This window comes from Tupaia chinensis, unplaced genomic scaffold (genome assembly GCF_000334495.1).
Source record: "Tupaia chinensis unplaced genomic scaffold, TupChi_1.0 Scaffold000005_1, whole genome shotgun sequence".
Lineage (NCBI taxonomy): Eukaryota > Metazoa > Chordata > Mammalia > Scandentia > Tupaiidae > Tupaia > Tupaia belangeri.
In genome coordinates, this window is record NW_006159433.1 from 10097 (window position 1) to 37474 (window position 27378).

The 27378-nt window shown below is 39.7% G+C and overlaps 1 pseudogene; it reads left to right on the plus strand.

Annotated features, from left to right (window-relative positions):
• LOC102480585 (striatin-3-like) overlaps positions 1–26225 on the plus strand; it is a 34596-nt pseudogene extending 8371 nt beyond the window's left edge.
• The last annotated feature ends 1153 nt before the right edge of the window (positions 26226–27378 follow it).

The window sequence follows — 27378 nt, forward strand, 5'->3', positions numbered from 1 at the left end:
GATATTAAGAACTGGCCTGGGAACCAGCAGGTGGCACGGTGGTTAAAGCACTGGACACATGGATGACCACAGTTAGAGTCTCGGACCTGGTGGCTTGCTTCCCCCTCCCCCATCTCTCTCTCTCTCTCTGTCTCTTTCTGTCAAATTAAAAATAAATGAATGAATAAATAAAATTTTAAAACTTGGCTTATATCCTGTTAGTAATTAAATCCTAGTGATCATGTATATATTACTTAAATAACTATGAACTTCTATATTATCTTATGTAATTAAATTAAACATACCACATCGACTATATTGGGTTATTGGAAAAGTCATGATGCATTTTTTTCATAGAAAAACATTGGAAAATACATCATGACTTTTGCGATGACCTAATAGTTAATTGAAGATGAGAAAGAAATGAAGAGGGAAACAAAACAAACCCAGTCCCAAGTCTCAAGGAGAGTTCAGAGTTCTGCAATGAAGTCCAGTCCAGAAGCTATTTCTATCTTTTTTTTTTGTTTGGAGAGGTTTTTGCTATAGGGCGCGTGCGCTCGCCAGACAGAGAAAGAGAGACAGAGAGACAGAAAGCGAGAAATCACCCCCCAGGGGGAATGGCCTCACTGCAATCCCTTCTCCTCCATTCTCCTCTGGGGATCTTGGGCACGCACGCACACGCGCCCGGCGTGAGTTTCAAGCCACCAGGTCCGGGACACGAACCGCGGTTGACTACGTGGGAGTCCAGCATCATAGCCATTAGGCTAACTGCTGGTCCTTATATGCTAAGATAATTTTGAATCCGGATTCTGTCATCTACCATATTCATTAGACCTCCTTGTTTTATGTTACCCGACATTTCATAGCATTCAGTCTGTAGAGCCTAATAGTCAAGAGCAATGGTCGACATGAATAGCTGTGTGCCTGGGAAAGTAATTTAACCTAAGAATTTTTTTTTAAGAATTCTTTATTTTTATATATTTATTTATATATTGTTATTATTTCTTAATTCAACAAGAGAGAAGGAAAGAGAGAAATAACCCTAAGGGTAGATGGCTACACTGAAATCCCTTTTCCATTCTCCTGAGATCTTGAACACACATGCCCAACTTTTTTTTTTTTTTTTTAGAGAGATTTTTTTTTTTTTTTTTTTTTTTGGGTTTTTTTTTTCTTTCTTTTTTTTTTTTTTTGCTATACGGTGCGTGCACTTGCCAGAAAGACACAGAGAGAGAGACAGAAAGCAAGACATCACACCCCAGGGGGGGATTGCCATGCCACAATCCCTTTTTCTCCATTCTCCTTTCGGGATCTTAGGTACGCACGGCATGCACCCTGTGCAAGTTTAAGCCGCCGGGTCCAGGACTTGAACCGCGGTTGACTACATGGAAGTCTAGCGATATAGCCATTATGCCAACTGCTGGTCCCGACCCAAATAAGTTTTAATGTTTGCACAATAGGTATAGGTGTGCCATAAGGATTAAATTTTTTTTTGGAGAGGATTTTTTCTGCTATAGAGTGCGTGCGCTCACCAGACAGACAGAGAGAGACGGAGAGACAGAAAGCGAGAAATCACCCCCCAGGGGGGATGGCCATGCCACATTCCCTTCTCCTCCATCCTCCTCTCGGGATCTTGGGCATGCACACACATGTGCCCGGCGTGAATTTTAAGCTACCGGGTCCGGGACGCGAACCACGGTCGACTACGTGGGAGTCCAGCGACATAGCCATTACGCTAACTGCTGGTCCCAGGATTACATTTTTTAAACGTGTAAGAAATACAAAGCTTTCATCACAATGTCTGACACATTTTAATCATCTTTAATTGCTCAATGCTAGTAGTGTTGTTACTATTAAGTGTAAAGTAGGCTAGGGTCAGTCCACAGAAACAGAACTTTTTTTAAAGACTTTGCCTAAGGGACCAGCATATAGTGTAATGATTATGTCATTGAACTCTCACGTAGTCAACCGTGGTTCGAATCCCAGATCCGGTGGCTTAAAATTCACGTTGGGAGTGTGTGCACGCACATCCAAAATCCTGACAGGAGAATGGAGGAGAAGGGATTGTGGCGTGGTCATCTTCCCTAGAGGATGATTTCTCGCTTTCTGGCTCTCTGTCTCAACAGTGAGTGCACACGCCCTAAAGCAAAAATCTCTCTTTAAAAAAAAAAGAAAGAAAAGATATTGCCTAAAATGGTTCTTTTCTAATAATAAGGGACAAACTACTCAAGTAATTCGTTAGGTTAACAACACAGCCTGAATCCCTATTATAATATTACTCTCATTGCTATAGGACAGAAAAAGACACACCTTAGTCCGTCAAGTGTGAAGGGATTCCCTTTTTGTCATGTTTGCTCTGAATGGCAGCCTGTAGTTGCTAATACCAAATCCTAATTCAATTAAGACTAGAGAAAGTTCAACAGATAAAATCTTGGCTTGGCCACTTTGCTATCTCAGGGTAAAGGTAATTAGCATATACTCCACTTCTTGAAATAATATTTCTGTTTGTACTGTAATATGTCTTTTTTAAAGCCTACAACTTCTCTAGTGACAACAAAGATGAACAAAACTGGATCATTTTATACCAGACTACTGTATGTAATTAGAGGGTTATTTTACTAAGGAGATTGATGAAATCTATCTCGTTTGAGGTAGAATGACAGCCATTAAGAAAATGAGTTTTTTTTTTTGTTTGTTTTGTTTTTTTGAGAGATTTTCACTGTAGGGCGCGTGCGCTCGCCAGACAGACAGAGAGAGACATAGAGACAGAAAGCGAGAAATCACCCCCCAGGGGGGATGGTCACGTCGCAATCCCTTCTCCTCCATTTTCCTCTTGGGATCTTGGGCACGCACGCACACGCGCCCGGCGTGAGTTTTAAGCCACCGGGTCCGGGACACGAACCGCGGTCGACTACGTGGGAATCCAGCGACATAGCCATTACGCTAACTGCTGGTTCCCAAGAGTATGAGTTTTGAACGTCTACAACTTGACTTAAGTCCTCAGTTCACTCTTTATACGTTGTGCGACTACAGTAAGTTACTCATTCTCTCAGTGCTTAAGTTTTATTGTTCCTAAAATGAACATAACCATGGTCCCTAATTCATAGTCTTGTTGGTAATAATGAAAGATTTAGAACAGTATCTTGGACCAGCCCATGGCATGGTGGTTATGTTAGCTGGATCCCTCATGGCCAATCGTATGGTTCAAATCTTAGACCGGGCAACTTGAAAAACATGCTAGATGCGTGTGTGTGTCTGTTCTCAAAATCCTGAAAGGAGGGAGAAATGAAGTAGAAGAGACTGTCATGTGACCATTCCCCATGGAAAAGTCCTTTCTCCCACCTGCCCTCCCCCCAACTCTTCCTGTCCAATGAGTGCATACACTTTCTGGCAAAAAAGCAAAACAAAATAAAAATAGAACAGCATTTTACACATAGTAAATGTTCCATAAACATTAGGCGTTATCGAGAAGATAAGAAGATAATATAAATTGCAGATGATTTGGGCTGAAAGGATTAAAAATTTGATCATTACACAAAGTTATTCATGTTCCCGCAAATGACAGGACTTTTTCCTTATTTATTTTTTTCAAGTGAGAAATCACCCCTAAAAGGGATGGCCACACTTCAGCCCCTTCTCTGTTCTCCTCTTGGGATTTTGGGCACATTCGCACATGCGACCAGCATGTTTTTCCAGGTCTAGGCCTCAAACCGCACAGTCGTCCACTTGGGATCCAATGAGTTCAATATCATGATGTCACCTGCTGGCTCCTTTTTATTTGTTTCCCTTGTTTATTTGCTATAGGGCAAGTGCACTTGCCAGAGAGGGACTGACAGAGACAGGGAGAGAAAGTGAGAAATCATTTCGCAGGGGATGACCATGTCTCAATGCCTTCTCCATTCTCCTCTACAGATTTTGGGCATGCACACACACATGCCTGGCATGTTTTTCAAGCTGCTGCATTTTCAAGATGCTGGGTTTTCAAGCTGCTGCCTCTGGAACTCAACTGTGTCGTTTGCCATATGGGATCCAGCATCTTAACCTCTATGCCACCTGCTGGCTCAATTTTTCCTTTTTTTTTCATGGCTGGTACAGTTTTACACTGTGTATGTATACCATATTTTCTGTATCCAGTACTTACGTTGTTACTAGAAACTGACAGGGATGGAGTGGGGTTAGGGGTCCAAAATAACAGCTACTCCCATCCACACTTGTATGCAAGCAACTGAATAAGGCTGGAAAAAACCACCCAAGCATGCCAACTTATCTTACGGTGAGTAAGTATTTGCTGGTAAACTTACAAATTCTCCTTAGTGAAGTTACTCTCTTAATACTGAAAATACATTCTTCATGTTTTTTACTCTATCTTGAAACTTCCAACTTCCTTCCTCAGCTTCTTTGACTGATGACACTGTTTTTGATTTCACTGAGAAAAAAAAAATGAGAAGATAACTTATTTTTCACCTAAACCTACCAGCTTACAAACATCTATAAAAATTACTTTGTTCTCCCTCTTACTCTAAGAAGAACCTGTCCTTGCTTCTATGTTGTCGCCTCTAACCTACTTGTGCACTAGATCCTATCTCCTCTCCCTGACTCAAAGACTTGTGCTTGTATAATTATTTCTTTTTCTCTTGCGCCATTCATTTTTCCACTATTTTGACTTATTTCCAAATTCAAAGACTTGCTAAAATGAGCAATCTAAAAAATGAAATCTTCTCACAGCCCTAAATCTGGCAGTCTCCACCATTCCATGTTTCTGTTTCTCTTTGAGTAAAAAGATAGACTCGGATAAGTTGCTCCACTTACTGTTTTCTGCATATCACACTTTTTCCTGGCACCACTTCAATCAGCCTTTTGTCTGCCTTCTCTCCTGAAACTGAATTTGCCAATACTTATCTTGACAAGGATCTTCAACAATGATCTTCTGATGCTAAATCCAGTAGCCAAGTCTCAGTCTTCATCTTGCAAGATGTCTCAGAAGCACGACCTGCCTCTTATAAATGCTTGGTTCACATGATACTTGCCTGATTTTTCTCTTATCGCACTGTCATGAAAATATGAACCACTTTTCTGTATTCAATTTTATTGTCTGAAAATTCTCTTCCAAAGGTCTGATTGTAGGAAATGTCTAGGATTCAGTTCTGCTAAATCTTTCCTTAAGTGGTTTTATCTAGCCTCTTAGCTATAAATGCTAATTATCCTAAATGTATACCGCTAGTTCAAACCTCCATTTTGAATTATAGTCTCATGTATTCAACCGCTGATATATCCAATTCTATATGAACTACAATCTCATATATGTAATTGCCTGTCATTCCACTAGGATATCTAACAGGTATTTCTTTCTTTCTTTCTTTCTTTTTTTTGTTTGTTTGTTTTTAGATTTTGCTATAGGGTGTGTGCACTTGCTGGAGAGACAGGGAGACAGAAAGAAAGAAATCATCCCCTGGGGGAATAGCCACACCACTATCCCTTCTCCTCCATTCTCCTCTTGGGATCTTGGGCATGCATACACATGTGCCCAGCATGAGTTTTAAACTGCCTGGTCTGGTACTCGAACTGCACTTGACTATATGGGAGTCCAGTGACGTAACCATTACATCATCTGCTGATCTCTCTAACAGGTATTTCTAGCCTAATGCATTGAAAATTAAACTCCAGATTACCACCGCCTCTGAAATCTCGCTTTTCCTGAAGCTTCTCAAATATCCCCATTGGTTTAGGAGTCATCTGTAAGTCCTCTCATTTCCTCACACTCCAGATTAACCCACCAGCAAATCCTATTGAGCCTATCTTCAAAATATAACCAAGGTATGACCACTTCTCAGACTTTCTTAGATATAACTATAGACCAAACCACTATTACAACTGGCTTTTATTAATAATTAGTCTATCTGCTTCCATTTTGGTCTCCCACAGTCTATATCCACATGTCAGTCAGAGAAAATTTTTATGAAACTATTTGTTATTAGGTAACTGTATATCTACATGGCATTCCAACAAATGATACGAAGATATCCCATGTACCCCTTATGCAGTTTCCCTCAATGGTAACATCTTGAAGAATCATAATACGATATCCTAACTAGGATATTGGCATTGATGCTGTCATGAAACAGAATGTCATGAAACAGAATAGCTGTACAACCACAGGGACCCTGTCTCTTCTCTTTTATGTCCAAACCCAACTCTTCTCCCCCTGTACTCCCTGCCTATTTTTATCAACCAGTAATCTGTTTATAATTGTCATAATTTTTCATTTAGACAGTGTTGTATATATGGAACCTATGGTATGTAACCTTTTTGGATTAGCTTTTTCCACTCAGCATAATTCTTTGGCAATTCATGCTGGTATTGTGTGCATCATTTTTTTGTTTTTAATGCTGGATAGTATTCTGTAGTATGTATGTACCACTGTTTACTTAACCATTGAATTTTTAATAAGTCTTTACTTCTCTGAGATAAATGCCCAGTGGTGCAAATGATCTGTCTTGAGGTAGAGGCATGTATAGTATTTTGTGCTTCTTCTTATTATTTAAGCTATTTAAAAATTTTTTTCTTGAGGGTTTTTTTGCTATAAGGCATGTGCGCACACCAGAAAGACAGAGAGAGACAGGGAGACAGAAAGTGAGAAATCACCCTCCCGGGGGATGGCCATGCCATAATCCCTTCTCCTCCATTCTCCTCTTGGGATCTTGGGCACGCACACACACGTGCCTGGCATGAGTTTAAGCCACCGGGTCCAGGACTTGAACTGTGGTCAACTACATGGGAGTTCAGCAATAGAGCCATTATGCCAATTGCTGGTCCGGAAGCTATTTTTTTTTTCTTATTTTTGGAGAGGTTTTTGCTATAGGGCGCGTGCGCTCACCCAAAAGACAGAGAGACAGAAAGTGAGAAATCACCTCCCAGGGCGGATGGCCATGCCGCAATCCCTTCTCCTCCGTTGTCCTCTCGGGGTCTTGGGCATGCATGCACACGTGCCCAGTGTGAGTTTTTTTGAGAGATTTTCGCTGTAGGGCACATACGCTCGCCAGACAGACAGAGAGAGACATAGAGACAGAAAGCAAGAAATCACCCCCCAGTGGGGATGGCCACGCCGCAATCCCTTCTCCTCCATTCTCCTCTCAGGATCTTGGGCACGCACGCACATGCGCCAGGCGTGAGTTTTAAGCCACTGGGTCCAGGATGTGAACCGCGGTTGACTACGTGGGAGTCCAGCGACATAGCCATTACGCTAACTGCTGGTTCCCTTTTTCCCTACCTTTTGAAGTTGTTCCATGTTTGTTTTCTATGTTATTTCTAGGTATTTTTCATTGAAAGATAGAAGACCTGGGTTTAATTGGACTATTCTGTCTTGGCAGGACCTGAAGTGCTCCCATTTATCTACTTATTTATTTATGTTTTCAGTATAAATCAGGGAAATTCACTCCTCAGCCAAGAATTATAACAAAATTCAAAATCCTTATAATGGCCTATAAAGCTTACTGTGGCCTTCAAAGATCTGTACAACTTTACTGACTTATTTTATTTTTATGGCCCTAATGAGTCTATCTACTATGTGTTTAGTAGTATGTCATTATATTATATGTTTACTGTCTTTCCCCTTCAGTAACTCATGATGGTAAAAACTGCTCATTATGTACATGCCTATACTCATAGACTCTAGTAATTAATCTGCAATAATAAATATGTTTAAATGAATGAATATATATGCTCACTTTTTTTTTTCCCTGAAAAACTGCCAGAGAAATGATGGTCTAATTACAATTGGATCAACTACTTTACCTTACGTTAAGGGATTACATTTAGTAATCAAACTTTTTTTCTACTCTAGCTACTATACAATTATCTTTGATTCGTGGCATATTGTGGGACAAACAGTGCTTAATAACCAAACCTTAAACAAGTACAGTCAGATCTTAATCTCTCGTTTCTCTTGTGATAAAGGACATTAATATTTTCTAGAGAAATTCCAAGTATGTAGGGAATTCAGAGACAGTATTTTTTTTCTTCTTTCCTGATTCTCTAAGGTTATATTACCACAAACACACTTTCTGCATAATTTTCTTTTTTTTTCTCTTTCAATTGTGAGAGGACACATGCACCTGCCAGAGAGAAACAGAGAGACAGAGAGAGAGAGAGAGAGAGAGAGAGAGAGGGTGAAAGCATTCCCCAATGGGATACGGTCAAATCATAGTCCCTTCTTTTTTTTTTTTTTTTAATTTTTGGAGAGGTTTTCTCTATAGGGCGCATGCGCTCGTCAGACAGACAGAGAGAGACTGAGAGACAGAAAGTGAGAAATCACCCCCAGGGGGGATGGTCACGCCGTAGTCCCTTCTCCTCCATTCTCCTCTCGGGATCTTGGGCACGCACACACACGCGTCTGGCGTGAGTTCTAAGCCACCGGGTCTGGGACGCGAACCACGGTCGACTACATGGGAGTCCAGCGACATAGCCATTATGCTAAGTGCTGGTTCCCTATCATAGTCTCTTCTTCTCTGTTCTCCTTCCCATCAGGATTGTGGGGACACACACACACACACACACACACACACACACACACGTGTGCCTGGAAATTTTTTAAAGCTGCCAGAGCCAGGATTCGAACAGCACTTGGTCATATGGGATCTGGCTCCCTTAACCACTAGGCTAGCCCAAATTTTGCATGATTTTTTTTATACATGTTTACACATTAGCTCAGACTTCTCTATAGCAATGATAATTTATTTTCTCCTCTTCTTATCTATTCTCATTTAGTCTTATCTGGTAGTTTCTGACCTCCCTGTATATTTAAGTTAGAAATAAATAAGAACTTCTTGGATGAACTAGACAAAAGAACTTTTGTAGGCGAATGTTAATTTTGCATTCATATCTTTCCAAAACTAGTAGTTGCCAACAGAGAGGAGAAATATAATCACTAAAGATATACATTTTATAGTCATCTGCATACTGCACATAAGCAAACTTTTGGAGTTATTGTATTGTCAATATTTATCGTAAACTATTTTAACCTAGGTATTTCCTGTGGTGGTGACCCTTTTTAGAATGGATGTAATCAGGTGCAAATGGTAAATATCTCTTGGCAGAAGTATATAATAAAAGTAGAAGTCCTGGGTTAGCATTTGTGATTAAATGGTATACCAGAGCATCCTAGCAGTCATTGTATCTAACTTACGGTGCTCGATGAATCTGCCATCTCGTATTGACAATGACCCTTGACCCATGTGAGTTCCGGTTATTGATTTTTATAAAACAGATGCTCTCACATTCTGTGAAACAAAAAAGTCCTCATGTAAGCTTCAGTATTAAGTGAAAAAAGAAAAAAAAAAAAAAACCTCAACTACAAAAATCTGTAGTTTTACTTAAGCCTAAAAAAAAATAGAAGTCAGAGGTGTAACAGGTTTTTGACAAACATTCTTTGATTGCTTTCATGTAGGTATTACCTCATCCCATTGCTGCCCCTGTATGTGTTTTAATGTAGTAAGACATTCTCTACTTTATTTGTCTTCCAAACTGCTCAGCAGGCATTCGCTAAATGTTTATCCTCCGATGGCTTTTCACAGCCTAGAGAAAAATCTGGTATGGAAGATTGGAGTGGATAACATCGTCTTTATTTGTTTAAGTGCTTGAGGTATCATAATGAATTGAAAGGAAACAATTTAACCACAGATGCTTTGAACTGCAGATATAGGGAGAACAACTGGAGAACTTGATAGAGTACCTTTAAATCTGCCAAGCCGCTGAAGGCATTCTTGTGGTAAAAATAAAACATACATTTGAGTACTGTCTAAACCCTCCTCCGAAAACAACAGGCACCAAGAGTCGGAAAATCTGACACAAAGGCAGTGCAAAGCTAATCCTAAACTGAGCAGATGAGAAAACACCAGAAAGGTGATATAAATCAGAACATATGGAAGAAAAACATTCATTTCTCTCCTTCAAATGGAATCCAGTTACTATCTGCATTAGGGAAACAGACATTATGAGATGCTAAACCAAACAGCAATAAAACTTCATGTTGATTCAAGGTAGGTACTCTTTCTTTTGCAGAAGCTTAAGTTGAAACACATACTTCTTGAGAACCACTAAAATAATACCTTCGTTTCTTGCAATGTGGCATGATATCAAGAAAAAAAAAAGCATAAAAATCTATGGTTTTTCTTGATATAGATATTGAACCTGATGATATGAGATAGAAAACATAGACATATCATGATATATGTAAATTTATGTATCATTTCTCATCCCAAATATGTGCACTATTTGTTTCCCTTCGTTTTCTTTAATAACATAGTTCATTAATGTAGCATATCGTATAGTTTCGCTTAAAATAAAACGGAACTCTTAAAAGGAAATTTTTGCTGCTCTTTAAGTTCTTAAAAGAAACCAAAATTATTTTCTAAAAATTAAAAAGGATAATCATGTTTTAATTAAATTTTTATAAAAGTCTACTTTATGAAGTTTGAAAATTCAGAGAGAACAAAAATATTGAAAGGAAATACACTGAAATATTGACAATTGGGACCAGCAGTTAGCGTAATGGCTATGTTGCCGGACTCCAATGTAGTCGACCGCGGTTCGCGTCCCAGACCCAGTGGCTTAAACTCACGCCGGGCGCGTGTGCGTGCGTGCCCAAGATCCCGAGAGGAGAAAGGAGGAGAAGGGATTGCGGCGTGACCATCCCCCCTGGGGGGTGATTTCTCACTTTCTGTCTCTATGTCTCTCTCTGTCTGTCTGGCGAGTGCACGCGCCCTATCGCGAAAACCTCTCCAAAAAAAAAAAAAAGAAATACTGACAATTTAGCTGCAGTGGCTTTCCTGATATGTCCCCACATCCACTTTCCAGTATTAAAGAACCTATTCCCAGGTGCTGTTACTGCTGCCAATTGCCAGCCCTCTCCAGTAATGAGTCCGGGTTTATTATCTCCACCAAGATCATTTCTGGAAATCCTGTTTCCAATGAGCAATGAGGCCTTACAAAAGAGGGATTCCGTCTCCCCACCTTAGAACAACTCTGATAGGCCATCAAAGCTTCAAAGCTCCCTCTGGCATCCCTGGAGGCCTTTGTTGTGACTCCATCACCGCCCAATTTTTTCTGCTGCTATGAGTCCTTTCCCCAGAGTATTATCCCACTTGAACCCTCACAAAAGCTACAACAATCTCTAGTCCACCATGTATCAATTGGCTATTCACATTTGACTTATAACCAGTGGTTTATTTCTCATTTTCATCATTCTTACAGGCCAGCAAACTACGACCCATAGGCTGGTTGCTTATGTTCATAAATAAATAAAGTTTAGTTAGAACCCAGCCACTCCCACTTATTTACCTACTGTCTCTGGTTGCCTTCATGTAACACTGGCAAAACTGAGTAACAATTACAGTGACCATATGACCTATAAAGCAATATTTGCTATTTGCAACTGTAAGAAGAAGTCTGCCTGTCCCTGGTCTGGTTGGTGGATTATCCAGCTCCAGTACCTCGTCTTGGCATCTGTTTCCTTAGACCAATTATGGCAGCATCTGTTGCTGATTTTGAGTTCCTTGGTGAGCAGACTCTGAGATGATTAATGCACAGAAATGTATGAGGAAGCTTTCTCACATTTAGTACTTGAGAGAAAAGGAGAAGTGTGTATACAGAAGAATTGAGAAAGCCACACAGGCCAAGGTAAGATACCTGCTGAGGAAAGACAGGAGAGGATTATAACCTTTCACATCAGGCTAATTCTCAAGCTCAGAGAATGCACAGATAATCAATGAAAAGCTACCCTGGCATAAAGCCAGCCTTTAAAGAATGGGAAAGGAGTTTTGTGTAGTTTTGTTCAGTTTTTTCAAATAATCAATTTCCATTAAACATATCAAAATGCATATAAAGAATTAGAAAAAGTAGGACCAGCGGTTGGCATAATGGCTATGTCGCTGGACTCCCACGTAGTCGACTGCGGTTCGAGGCTCAGACCTGGTGGCTTAAAACTCACGTCGGGCACACGGACATGTGTGCCCAAGATCCCGAGAGGAGAATGGAGAAGAAGAGATTGCGGCGTGGCCATCCCCATTGGGAGGTGATTTCTCGCTTTCTGTCTCTCTGTCTCTCTCTGTCTTTCTGGTGAGTGCACAGGCCCTACAGCAGAAACCTCTCAAAAAATTAAAAAAAAAAAAAGAATTAGAAAAACAGGACCAATACAACCAATACAAGTAAGGAAAATAAATAGGCAGAAACAACTCCTGAAGAAGCATAGACATCGGGAACCAGCAGTTAGCGTAATGGCTATGTCGCTGGACTCCCACGTAGTCGACCGCGGTTCGCGTCTCGGACCCGGTGGCTTAAATCTCACGCCGGGCGCGTGTGCGTGCGTGCCCAAGATCCCGAGAGGAGAATGGAGGAGAAGGGATTGCGGCGTGACCATCCCCCCTGGGGGGTGATTTCTCGCTTTCTGTCTCTATGTCTCTCTCTGTCTGTCTGGCGAGCGCACGTGCCCTATAGCGAAAACCTCTCCAAAAAAAAAAAAAAAAGAAGCATAGACATCAAACTTACTATACAAAGACTTTAAAACAAATATGCTCAAAGACTTCATGGAAAACACACAAAAAATTAAAGTAGATGAAGAACATGATACATGAGAAATGGTATAAAAGGAAAAATCATAAAAATTAAATAGGAAATCTGAAGCTGAAAGAATGTGCGTACTTCAAAAAGTTTGTGGAAAAGTGGAATTAAAGTAATGAGTTTATTTTGTTGCAGGAAAGCTTATGCATACTTTTTTAAAATATATTTTTCAATGGATTTTTTGAAGACCCCCTCACATATAATTCTACAATAATAATTGGAATCACCAAGATACCTCTTTAATAATGCATAGAATAGCCAGAATAAAGATCAGTAAAGAAATAAAGAACTTGGAAAAACACATTTTAGAGCTAACAGATATATATGGATCACTTTGCAATAATAGAAGAATGCATATTTTTCCCAAGTACACATGAAACATTCTCCAAGGTAGACTATAAATTAGGTCACAAAACAAGTTTTCATAAATTAAAAAAAAGCCTGTAATCATACAAAATATCTTTTCTGTTTCAAATGAACTGAAATTAATTAAAGAAGGAAAATTAAATACTTATGAATATGTGGAAATTAAACAACACACTCAAATAAGAAATTAAACAATCATTACTCAAATAAGTAGTTATGAAGGAAATTAGAAAATACCTTGAGTCATACTAACAGGATGGAGAGATGGAAGAGAAGAGATTTCAGTGTGACCATACCCCACTGGGGGATGCTTCCACTACTATCTCTCTGTCTCTCACCAGCAAGCACTTGTGCTCGCTATGAAATTTAAAAATAAAAAAATCTTGGGACCAGCAGTTAGTGTAATGGCTATGTCGCTAAACTCCCATGTAGTTGACCACGGTTTGAGTCCTAGACCCGGTGGCTTAAACTCACGTCGGGCGCGTGTGCGTGCGTGCCCAAGAGACTGAGAGGATAATGGAGGAGAAGGGATTGTGGCATGGCCATCCCCCCTGGGGGGGGTGTTGATTTCTCGCTTTCTGTCTCTCTGTCTCTCTCTGTCTTTCTGGTGAGCGCACGTGCCCTATAGCAAAAACCTCACACACACACACACACACACACACACACACACACATATATATATATATCTTGAAACAAATGAAAATAAAAGCGCAGCATACAAAACTTATGGGATATAGCAAAAAAATACATGCCAATAAGGGAAATTTATAGCTGCAAATGCATACATTAAAAAAGAAAAAAAGATCTGAGGACCAGCAGATGGTACAACAGTTATGTATGCCACTGGACTCCCAGGTAGTCAACCGTAGTTTGAGTCCCAGATCCTGTGGCTTAAAACTCATGCTGAGTGTGTGTACATGCGTGCCCAAGATCCCAAGAGGAGAATGGGGGAGAAAGGTTTGCAGTGTGGTCATGATTTCTTGCTTTTTGTCTCTTTGTTTCTCTCTGTCTCTCCAGTGAGCTCATGTGCCCTATAGCAAAAATCTCTCTTAAAAAAAAAAAAAGAAGAAAGATCTCAAATCATCAATCAAATTTACACATTAAGGAATGAGAAAAAAAGAGCAGATTAATCCCAATCCTAGATGGATAATGGAAATAATAACAGTTAAAGGGGAGATAAATGGGGGCCAGCAGGTAGCATAGTGGTTATAGCAGTGGACTCCCCATGGCCAACTGTGGTTTGAATCCCGGACCCGACAACTTGAAATTCACATCAGGATGGTGTGCATGCATGTCCAAAATCCCAGGAGAAGAATGGAAGAGAAGGGAGTGGCTGTGGCCATCCCCCCGGGGGGTGATTTCTCACTGTCTCTCTGTCTTTGTCTTCTCCAGCAAGTGCACACACCCTATGGCAAAAATCCTTAAAAAAATGGAGATAAGCAAAGTAAGATGCAGAAAAAATACAAAAATAAATGAAAATTAAAAAAGAGAGAAAATACTCAGAATGAAAAACATAAATGAAAGTGGAGAAAATCCTCAACCAACTAGTAAAGAAAAATCAACAACATATTAAAAGGATTATGCACCATGCAAGAGAGCTATATCCCCAAATGCAAAAATAGTTCAACATATGACAATCAATCAATATAATATACTCCACTAACAGAATTCATTTTTTTCAATTGGTGCAGAAAGAAGCATTTAACAAAATTCAACACCCAGGGCTGGCAGGTGGCATGATGGTTAAGGTGCTGGACTCCCACATGACCGACTGCAGTTCAAGTCCCAGATCTGGTGGCTTGCTTTCTTACTCAGCCCACCTGGTCAAATTAAAAAATAATAATAATAATGAGTAAAATTAAATAAGTAATTATTTGAAAAATTCAACACCCTTTTGTGAGGAAAGCACTCAACAAACTCTAAGTTGAAAGAAATTTCCTCAAACAAAGAAAAAAGAAACTTCCTCAATATGATAAAGTCCATGTGTGAAATACAGCCAACATTATTGCCAAATGTAAAAGAATGAAAGTTTTTTTCCCTACGATCTGGGACAAGACAAAGATTACCCACTTTTTTTTCTTTAACCTCAATTTAACCCAGTATAAGAGATTTTAGTCAGACCCAACATCCTGTGTGGTAGCTGCAGCCCTAATCTATTTCGTTCTCAACCCACCCATACCCTTTTCCTAAAGTGAGTGAGCTACATAGGCAGATGGACCAGAGACTGTAATGGTGGTGGCCAGCAACTCCCTGCTCTGATCCATGGCAGGCAAACGGTGACTCTCTCCTCCCTGCCCCTCTCTCAGGCTGCCTCCACCTTACCATTGTCAGTGCGGGGCCACCCCCACTGTCCCTTTCTCCAGCTGTCAGCCTCTTGCCCCGTGTCCCGACCAGGTCCCCACTTAATAGATGAGCTTGCTGAAGGCAGTGGTGGTGACTGGCAGGGATGGCAGCACTTCCCCAGCATTGGCAGGACCTTGAAGGCAATCTGACCTTTGTAGAGAAGTAGCTAGAGCAGCAGGTGGCAGGGGTTCCCTGACCTCTGAGAGAAGAGGGGTGGCTAGAGCAGCAGGTGCAAGAGGGGTGTCTAGAGCAGCAGGTGCAAAGGAGCAGTCCTGGCTTCAGAGGTTCACTGTCCCGCAGATACTGCCCTATGTCCAGCATGAGTGGACTTGATTCTATATGGAGCAGGTGCACTGGGAGGTGGAGTCAGCTGGATAACCTTTCTACAAGGAGAAAGAAAAGGTAGATTTAGGAAGAAAAATAAAGATGTTAGAGTATTCATTACAACAGTACATTAAATTAAATTATGGCACAGAACTGAACCAAGGTGATTTGAAAAGGCCAATCTTTGAATCGGAAGAAAGCAAAGACACAGGTTCCCACAGCACCTCCTCATGGCCAGCTAAGGAGGAAGCAAGTCAGATCATGGTTAATGACCGAATCTTTAGGAAGTAGTTTACACAGATATGATATTAGATGTATGGTCTCAGTGGGTAAGGTCATTACTTGGACTAATTTAGAACCAAATGTAGAAACAAAGAATTTGGAACAGATCCTGAATCTTCTTGGTGGAAAAAAAAAAAAAAGACAAGAAATCAAAATGACATGACTGAAGGCATCTCAGAAGGAAAAGAGAAACATCAGATGAATAAACAAAATTGGTCATGTGGATTTAGCTGCTGACCCTAACAGATGATCCAGATTCTGAGGAGGCACTGAGAGATTTTGATTTTTCAGTGACTGCTGAAGATGGAGAAGGAGACGAAGAAGCAGAGTTCAGGGAATGGCACAGAATGGACTAAGCAATAACATTTCCATCTGGAGAAGGCCAGTCATTTATTACAGGCTCTGATGTTTTGTTTAGTGTACTGGAACTTGGAGACCTTGTAGACTTGGTGGCAACAAATGATGCACACTCTAGTTACGATTTGCCTGCCCATAAGGATGCCTTTTGAAAGACATAGAACCCTAAGTATTCACTTTGTAGCCATTTCGATGATATATGGGCATTCGTTTTTCATCCTGTAGAACTTGTGCTGGTTACTGCATCTGAGGACCATGCTCGGAAATTTTGTACCTGACCAAAAACTTTAGTTCTTGCCAAAAAGACTGTCTCTTTAGATATAGAGCCTGTCTACACATTTAGGGCCCACATTGGCATTGTTCTATTATTATCTTTTCTGTTGGAGAACACTGTTTTGGTGGTATTGATGTAACCACCCAGTGGTGGAATATGCCCAGTCCTAATGTGGATCCATATGGTACATATGAGCCAAACAGTCTAGCTAGCGCTTTAGCTTCTCGTATGGAGTCTGGAATCTTGCTATAGTGTCATAAAAATCAATTACTATCTTGTTCAGCAGAGGGCACTGTTAGGTTATGGAAACAACAAGAAAAATTGACATGTATTTGCACTTAAAATGGAGATAACAAGCAGGGAATACCTACATGAGTTGATTTTATAGGCTGTGAACCATCTCATATGGTGACCTCTTCCAACACTCATAGTGTAGTAACTTAATGATTCAGAAACATCACAATCATTGGTAATGCTTTCATCACAGGTACATTCTGGTTTACAATCCAATAATCACATTAACAGAGTAGTAAGTCATCCCACACTTACTGTTGTAATAACTGCTCATGACGATAGATACATCAGATTTTTTCGATAATAAAAAAGCTAAGACAATCTCTTCTATGGTAGCTCATGTGGATGCTGTTACAAGTCTAGCGGGAGATGGTAATGGAATGTATTTGCTACCTGGATGCCATGACTGTTTTAGCAGATTATGGAACTGAGACAAGACGTGTGTAAGACATAACAGCTCACGGGAAGAAATTGGATGAATCAGTTTATAATGTTGCTTTTCATCCATCAAAAGCATAAATTGCCAGTGCAGGACCTGATGCCTTTGCCAAAGTATTTGTGAGAATCAACAAGAACTCACATAATAACAAAAGATTTCTGTGGACAGGAAGAGGGTCTCCATTACCACCATCAAACAGGTTATAGCTATGACACTACATGTGATCTATCTAGTGAGTTGATCAGGGGCAGGCATGAACTGGTGGAAATCACATCTCAATGTCAGGCCCATTAATTTACTGTACTTTATTGTTTTGTAGGACAGAAAAAAAAAAGGGACTCCATCCAGTATTTGTGGCCTACACTGGATACGAAATGAGCATGTGTCAATTTTCTTAGGACTCTTTAAACCAATGTGAAGTCTGATCTTACAAAAACACTTTTTTTGTTGGACTCTGTGTGTTGCCTTAGGATTGGAAATGTAATGCTCTTGGGGGAAGCCAGCTCTCAGAGTAGCTTTTTTCCATCTCTTAGTGATCTCCTGTCAGTTGAATGCTACAGATTCCCTTTTGAACTTATTTTGCCTTTTAAAAAGAAGTTTTAACTGAAAATATTTTAGAATTAGTTGTACAAAGTTTTTGGATAACTTTCCAGATTTTACAAATCTTTGCATATATTTAGCCTATCAGAATAATGCTCATGATTACATTGAAGTTTTTCTGCATTACACAACCCTAAAAAACAGAGCCCCCACTGACCCTCCTGTCCTATAATTACTTTCTTTCCTTCTTTTGGCCAATACAGCTCAGCTAAGTCCTAGAAGCTAGATCACTTTCATCATCACAGAAATGTCTTCATAAACCAAGGACTATGAAGTGTGTTAAAATGAAACAGTGGAGTTTAGTATTTTCAATAAACTCTTAAGGAAAAAAAAAAAAAACCAAAAAAACTAATCTTGGCATCTTATCACTGTGAGATTTTGTACATCTTACTATATTTATATGTCTATTTATCAAGGAGTACCCGTCTTGCTAATGACCTATTATTTCCTTCACTTTTTGTTAGTCTTTATTAATGTGCTAAAGGAATCTGTATATCTAATGGAATTCTTTGAATAGTTTAAAATAGACCAAACATGAAATATTTTATAGTTTAAATTGCAAACCAGGGTGGTTTGCCCCAAGCTACATATCTTGGTTTACCATGATTTCAAACAAAAATATCTTGTTTAAATATATTTGGAGTCAAATTTTATTCACATTACAAATATGGGACGAAAACAGCTGAATCAGGATACAGAAATCTGCTGTATTTGGACTGATTATCCCCGTTTTATTTTTTTTAGATGTGCTTAATTTCATAGTGTGAGTAAAGATTTTGTGCAATGAATAATTACAAAAATAAAAGTTTTTCTAGTCTTGCAAAAATTTTTTTTGTTCAGTTTGTAATTTTTTATGAGTTTTATGGTTTTTTTTTTTGAACTATGAACCAGCAAATATTTTGTTTTTGTTTCTAGGTTTATTTTTATTTATTTATTTTTTCAAGAGGTTTTTGTCTTAGGATATGTGTTCTTGCCAGAAAGAAAGAGAGACAGAGACAGTGAGAGGGAAAGTGAGAAATCACCCCTCAGGGAGGATGGCCATGTTGTAATCCCTTCTCCTCCATGCTCCTTCTTGGGTCTTGGGCATGCATGTACATGCATGTACATGTGCCTAGTATGAGTTTCAAGTCACGAGGTCCAGGACTTGCACCATGGTTGGCCATGTGAGAATCCAGTGACATAACTGCTATGCCATCTGTTGACCCCCATATATGTATGTGCATATGTGTGTGTGTGTGTGTGTGTGTGTGTGTGTGTGTGTATTAACATAGGGAATGCACATTCACTAGAGAGAGGCAGAGAAAAGGAAAATCAGAAATCACCTCCCTAAGGGGGATGGCCACACTATAATCTCTTCTCCATTCTTCTCTCAGAATTTTGGGCATGCACACAACCTCCCAGCATGATTTTTCAAGCTGCCAAGTTCGGGACTTGAACCATGGTTAGCTATGAGGAGTCTAGAAACTTAACCACCATCTGCTGGCCCCAGAATCAGCAAATTTTTAAGATTTTACCACATAGCAAACGTATAGCTGTTGAAAATTAGTGTATCTAAAATGCAAATCATAAATACTAAGTTGTTTATCTGTTTATAAAAAAAGAAATTCTAGTCATAGAAATTAGGTAAGAAAAATAAACACATCTAAATTGAAAAATAAGAAGTAAAATTGTCTCTGTTTAGAAATGGAATGATCTTACATGTAGAAGACCCTAAATATTTCACAAGATAAGCTGTTAGTACTAATAAAATTTTTTTTTCAAAGTTCTAGGATATAAAACTAACATGCAAAATCTAGTTGTGTATCTATCCACTAACAATGGACAATTTGAAGATGAAATTAAGAATACAATTCCATTTATGGGAACCAGCAGTTAGCATAATGGCTATGTCACTGGACTCCCATGTAGTCAACCGTGGTTCGCGTCCCGGACCCGGTGGCTTAAAACTCACACTGGGCGCATGTGCGTGCGTGCCCAGGATCCCGAGAGGAGAATGGAGGAGAAGGGATTGTGGCGTGGTCATCCCCCCTGGGGGGTGATTTCTCGCTTTCTGTCTCTATGTCTCTGTCTGTCTGGTGAGCGCATGTGCCCTATAGCGAAAAAACCTCTCAAAAAAAAAAAAATACAATTCCATTTATAATAGCAACGAAAGAATAAAATTCTGAATTTGAATATCAGTCCTGGTGACTTGAAAAACATGCTGGGCGTGTCCCAACAGGGTGGAGAAATGAAGAAAAAAAGATTGTGGTGTGACCATGTCCCACCGGGGGTGCTTTCTCTCTGTCTCTGGAGAACACATGTGCCCTGTGTGTCGGGGAGGGGATAAATAATAACACCTTTAGGAATAAACTTAACCAAATACTTAAATAACTTATACACTGAAAACCAAAAATGTTGCAAAAAGAAACTGAAGAATACACCAACAAATGGAAAGACATGCCATGTTCATAGATAGGAAAACTTAACATTGTTAAAATGCTAGTACTATCAAAGAGTCCCACAGAGTAAATGCAACGCTTGTCAAAATCCCAGTAATGGTTTTGCATATGTAGAAACATTTATCTTAAATTCATACGGAATTTTGAAGGAACTTGAATAGCTAGCACAATCTTGTAACATAACACAAACCTGAAGGATTTACATTTCTGATTTCAAATCTTATCACAAATCTAATGTACTCAAATGTGTGCTACTGACATAAATGCTAATATATAGACCATTGGAATAGAATAGAAATATAAATATAGTCCCTTACAAACGTAGTCTCATCATCTTCAGTAAGAGTACCAAGACCCATTAATGGATAAATGAAAGTATTTTTTTTTTTTAGAGAAATTTTTGCATGTGCACCTGAAAGACAGAGACAGAAAGCGAGAAATCACTCCCCAGGGGGGATGGCCATGTCACAATCCCTTCTCCTTCATTCTCCTCTTGAGATTTTGGGCACACATGCAAAGGTGCATGGCATGAGTTTGAAGCCTCCAGATCTGGAACTCGAACCGTGGTCAGCTATGTGTGAGTCCAATGACATAACCATTACACCATCTGCTGATCCCAGTTAAAGTATTTTTTTTTCTTTTTTTTGGAGAGGTTTTTTGCTATAGGGCATGTGCACTCACCAGAAAGACAGAGAGAGAGAGGGACAGAGAGACAGCGAGAAATCACCCCCCAGGGGGAATGGCCACGCCACAATCCCTTCTTCTCCATTCTCCTCTCGAGCTCTTGAGCACGCACATACACGCGCCCGGTGTGAGTTTAAGCCACCGGGTCCGGGACTTGAGCCATGGTTGACTACAGGAGAGTCCAGCGACATAGCCATTACGCTAACTGCTGGCCCCCCAATTAAAGTATTTTTAACAAACTGTACTAGGAAAACTGGATATCCACATGTAAATAATAAACTTGACCCTTCCATCATACAAACAAAAACAAAAACAAAACAAAAACCCAAAATGGATCATAAACCTTAAGGTAAGAGCTAAAGCTGTAAAATTTTAGAAGAAGTCATAGGGAAAAATTTCATGACATTGGATTTGGCAATGATTTATTGGATATGACACCAAAAGCATAGGCAATGAATAGAAGAAATAGATAAATTAGACTTGATCAAAGTTAAAATCTTTTGTGCATCACAGGACACTATCAAGAAAGTGAAAAGTGTGACAGTCAGCTGTGGTAACATAACATTAAGACAACACTCTATGATGCTGAAGTGACATGAAAAGGTCCTTGGCTCATGTCCTGGGGGCTCCCTATACAAGCTGGTGTATGCAGAAGGATTCATTATCCTGACTGACTGAACCTAGGGGTGGAACACAGCATGAAGACCCTGTTCAGAGTACCTTTCTTTCTCTCTCAAGGAAGAAATAAATAACCTTCAAAAAAAAAAATTAGTGAAAAGGTGAACCTACAGTAGTGAAGAAAATATTTTCTAGGCATGTATCTGATAAGGGATTAATATATGAAGCATTTTTTCAACTCAATGAATAGCTCAGTTAAAAATGTTTAAAGGGCTTGAAGAGACATTTCCACAAGGAAGATATACAAATGTCCAATAAGCACATGAAAAGATGTTTGACATTAATAATTAAATTAGTTAGCTAAAACTAACATAACAGAACACAGACTGAGTGGCTTAAACAATCATATTTTCTCACAGTTCTAGATCCAAGACAAAAGTGCTGTCCGATTTAGTTTCCGATCCGTTGTCTCTTCCTGGCTTATAGGCCCCCTTCTTAATGTGTCCTCACATGGTAGAGAGAGAACTGAGAGAGAACTCTGATGTTTCTTTGACTTATGATAATTCCATCTCTACCAGATTAGGACCTTACCTCTATGACCTCGTTTACTCTTAATTTCTTCCAAAAGGCCCTATCTCCAAGTGTGGTCTTGTAAGGATCGAAACTTCCACATAACGTTTGGGGATGACACAGTCAGTCCATAACACTAATCATCAAGGAAGTGTAAATCAATACCAACCAAAATTAGACCCAGCCTAGTGGTAAAGTCAGTAGTGTACCAAACTGCAGTTCTGGAAGTCACATGCTGAACATGTATTGCCCACCTGATTGGCCTGGAACGTACCCGATGTGTGGGCCAAGGTCCTGATGAATTGGGGACTGAGGGAAAGGGGAGTGAAATGTTGTGAGACCCTACTGAGGATGCCTTCTCTCTCTCTTTCTCCCTCGTGCTCACATGTGCTCTCTATCACAAATTAATTTTTTAAATGAGACATTTCAACATACCCATTAGGATGGCTATTATTTTAAAAAGTGAAAATAAAACCAGAAAATAACAAGTGTTGGTGAGGATGTGAAGATAGTTAAACCTTCGTGTGTTGGTGGTGGGAGTATAAATGGTATCACTGCTGTGGAAAACAGTATGATTCTTCCTCAAAATTTAGATACAGACTTACCAGATGATCTAGCAATTCCATCTTTAGATATATACCCCAAAGTATTGAAAGCAGTAACTTAAATATATAGTTGTACACCAGTGTTCATAGCAGCCTTATTCATAATAGCCAGATGTCCATCAAAGCATAAATGAACAGGTAAACAAAACATGGTATATACATGCTTTGGAATAGTATTTGGCCTTAATAAGGAATGAAATCCTGGTACATATTATGGTAGAAATGGACCTTAAAACATTACCTTCAGTAAAATGAGCCAAACACATATGGGCAAATATTTTATGATTCCGCTTATGTGAGGTAACTCAAATGATCAAAATCAAAGATAGAAAATAGAATAGGGGTAACCAGGGGATGGGGCAGGAAGGACTAGAGAGTTACTGTTTAATGGGTATAGAGTTTCAGTTTGGGCTGATGTAAAATTTCTGGAAACCAGACCAGCAGATGGCATGAAGGTTAAGATGCTGGTTCCCACATAGTCCCAACTCTCTGGTCCAAGTCCTGGACACGGCAGCTTGAAAATCACACCAAGTGTATGTGCGCGCATGACAAAAATGCTGAAAGGAGAATAGAGGAGAAGGATTGCTGCATGGCCATCCCTCCTGAAGGGTGATTTCTCACTTTTCCTCTTACTCTATCTCTCTTTCTCTCTGGTCCTCTCTCTCATGTGTCCTATAGCAAAAAAAAAAAAAAAAAATCTAGAAATGAATAGTAGATTTGGTTATAACAGTGTGAATGTACTTAATGGCACTGAATTATATTCTTAACAATGATTAATTTATTTAGTATATTTTATGTTGTATATGTTTTATCACAATTAAAAAAGGCATCACGGGACCAGCAGTTAGCATAATGGCTATGTCGCTAGACTCCCATGTAGTCCACTGCGGTTTGAGTCCTGGACCCGGTGGCTTAAACTCACGCCGGGCGCATGTGCGTGCATGCCCGAGATCCCGAGAGGAGAATGGAGAAGGGATTGCGGAGTGGCCATCCTCTCTGGGGGGTGATTTCTTGCTTTCTGTCTCTCTGTCTCTCTCTGTCTTTATGGCGAGCACATGCACCCTATAGCAAAAACCTCTCCAAAAATAAATAAATAAATGAATAAATAAAAAGGCATGAAAAACTAAGTTTTTGCAAACATATAGAAACTAGGAGTGAAGGCCAAATCATGCATATTTGGTAACCTATAAAGAGAGTCTTTCTTATTTCTTAAAGCTGGAGAGCAGTAAACACTGAGGAGCAGGTCTGGAACTTTGTTACAACATTGAAGGCATATTAAAAAAAAAAAAAAGTTCAAACTCTTACCATAAAGTCTAAGCAAAGACTAGGACCTTGGATTGGAAAAGAATGAATTGCTAACACATGAGAAAGGACATCTGGCTTGATGCACTTTAAAAATCTTGACTTCTTTGATACCCTTGATCCCTTTGGAATATAGTCATTGGGACACTCTCCCTTTGTTTTTTGACTTGTAAAGTTGGAGCTAACATAATGGGTAAACCGATTGGAAAGCTCTGAAACTGCGTAATTTTCCTGTTGGCCAAGACATTAAATCAAAAACATATTCTATCTCAGTAAATCTGGCATGGATTAGTACTACATTTTGAGGTTTATAGAATACTGGGGCAAAGGCAATCGTCCTACAATATACCAATTTAATATGGCAGTTTTGCCCTACAAAAATCAGTCATATTCAACAGATAATAGAATGATAGACCATGATACACTTGTTCAAATGTAGTCCCAATTGTAGCTGTGTTTCTCCATGTAGTATCTTAGAGTAGATGAGCCTGCATTTGGGTACATAATGGTACATAATATGTGACCATTTACCTAGTGATGTGTGTGTGTGTATGGTTTATTTTTTTTAATAAGAATAAAACATGGAACCAGCAGTTGGCGTAATGGCTATGTCGCTGGACTCCCATGTAGCAGACCACGGTTCAAGTCCCAGACCCGATGGCTTGAACTCACACCGGGCGCGTGTGCGTGCGTGCCCAAGATCCCGAGAGGAGAATGGAGGAGAAGGGATTGTGGCGTGACCATCCACCCTGGAGGATGATTTCTGGCTTTCTGTCTCTCTGTCTCTCTCTGCCTTTCTAGAGACCACACATGCCCTATAGCAAAAACCTCTCCAAAAAAATTAAATAAATACATAAAGAATCAAACACATTTGGAACAGACTAGACATACGTTCATAATTTTTTCCCTGGGGCTATATTTCCTCTGTTGACCTTGTTTTAATAAGATCTAAAGAGACCTGGACCATCTGAACATCTCTATAATAATATAATACATAATAAATAAAAAGTCCCTGCTGATTTGGACCTTCTTCAGAACAGCACACTAGTCCAATATATTGGCAACACCATATTAGTCAGACTAGATGAGAAAGAAGTGGCAAACAAATTTGGAGCAGTGGTGTGTTGGACCTGGCTTGTACCAGCCCTGAAAGTCAATTATTAAATTTTTAGGAAACTTACCTGCCAGTTTCTAATAAAGCTGATAATAAAATTAAATGACATAAACTTCTGGAAGACAAAGTAAATAAATACTCAATACTCATAAATTCAATTTATTTTTAATTGCCCAGAGAAAGAGAGAGAGAGAGGGAAAGCAAGAAAACACCTCCCATGAGGCAAGGTCACCTTGCAATCCCATCTCTATTTCTCCATCTTGTTTGGAGTTTGAGCAAGCATGTCTGCACTCAGCTAGTTTCTCAAGCTGCAAGGTCTGGGACTCGAACCGTGCAGTTGGCCATGTGGGATTCAGCTGCCTTAACCACCCCATCAGAGGTTGACCGTATCATTTAAAAATTTTTCTTTTCTCTGTGGTTTTGATTTTATTTATATCTATTGCATCTTTATGCAGGAAATCCTATTATTTTCTCGGCACCATATTCAGTACTTGAATTCAGTCAAATTCAGTCAAAGTGGTACTATGTACACCATGAAAATCTGCAGAAGCTAGAAATCAGCTCCAACTCCATCCTGAAGAAACAATAAGTAAATATTTATTCGCACATCACTCTTAGAAGATTTGAATCTCCAAAGAGAAAAAGATAAATCCTTTAAAGATTCAGGTACCCTCCAAACCAATGAAGTTTTGAAGGTTACATAGTCAAAATGTGGTAGACCATCCCCTCCAAAGTAAAGGAAAAATTACTCCTGCCACTCCTACCCTCCTGCCCATCCTACAGAAAAGGAAGCACAATATCTGTGAGGTATTTTTGGATTTTTCAAGACAGCATATTCCACTTCTGGGAAGACGGCCTTGATCCATAAACCTAAAATGTTTCTAGCTTTGATTGTGACCCAGAGCAGGACATAGCTCTGCGTCAGGCTCAGGCTGCACTGCAAGCAGCCCAGCTGTTTCAGATATGCTACCTGGCGGACCTTGTGGTATTAAACGCATCTGTGGTGGGGAAAGATCATGTTTTGTGATTTGAGGAGTTTATGCCAAATTCCCAAAGGACAAGTACAATATAGACCTTTAGGTTGCTATGGCAAGCCCATGCCATCTGAAGAACAGATGTGTTCATTGAAACAGCTTCTGGCAAACTGCTTGTCCCCAATAGAGACAAAGTACCTGACTATGAGAAATCAAGTATGTGGCCAGAACTGCCCATTGTAAACTGAGTTCTGTCAGAACCACCAAGTCATGAGGGCAAATGGGACAGCAGCCATTCATAGCAAGATGGAAGTGGTACAGACAGGACTGGGCATAAGCAGAGGCAGCAGACACAAATATGCTTCATGGGCAGGTGGCCCAGGTTCCCATGCCATCCACCACTGCTGTACCCGCACCCTGCCCTCTTTCGGAAGTATGGATACATTGAATGTTGCTTAAGAAATGCTGATGGAAAAGAAAAAGGCCCAGCTATGCTTATGAATGGGCCAACATTTTTTTTATGACAGAAGCCAGAAATGTACTACAGCTGCCTTATAGCTCTACTCAAGGTGGCCTTAAATGAGAGCAATAGGAGGAAGCATGGGTGATTCACCTTGTTGTCTATATTCTGTAGGGAGAGGAAAACGAGCCCTCAAGTTATTTTCAGGTTTGTGTTGGTAGATGCAGATAGACAGAAAAAAAGAAATGTAGATATAAAAATAGATCTATTCATTAATCTATCTAGAACTATCTATCTATATCCACATAAGTATTTATGGAACATTCCAAATGGCTTAACCAGTTTGAAATATAGAAGGAAAGAATCAGACTATCACAAATTCTAGAGTAGAGAGCCTCGTGGATGAGCCTATGGGAGTGGGTACTAAGTACTACCCACTGGAGAATATCTATCATGGAAGAGGTATTAAACAGCTGAGAAGAAATGACTTGACTCATTATCATCTGCTAGCAATTAGCATTAGCCACCTCAGTTGCTGGCATAATGAGTTCATGAGTCCAGGTGATCCTACTAGAAGAAATGGAGGCCATGCATGGGCCCAAACAGTATAGGTTCCCATTCATAAAACCTGATCTACAATAACTCATACCACTTGAAGTGTCCAACCTGATAGTAAGAGAGACCAAACTTTTACCCCTGGTATAGCACCTCTTCTAAAGGATACAAACAAATCACTTGCTGGAAAG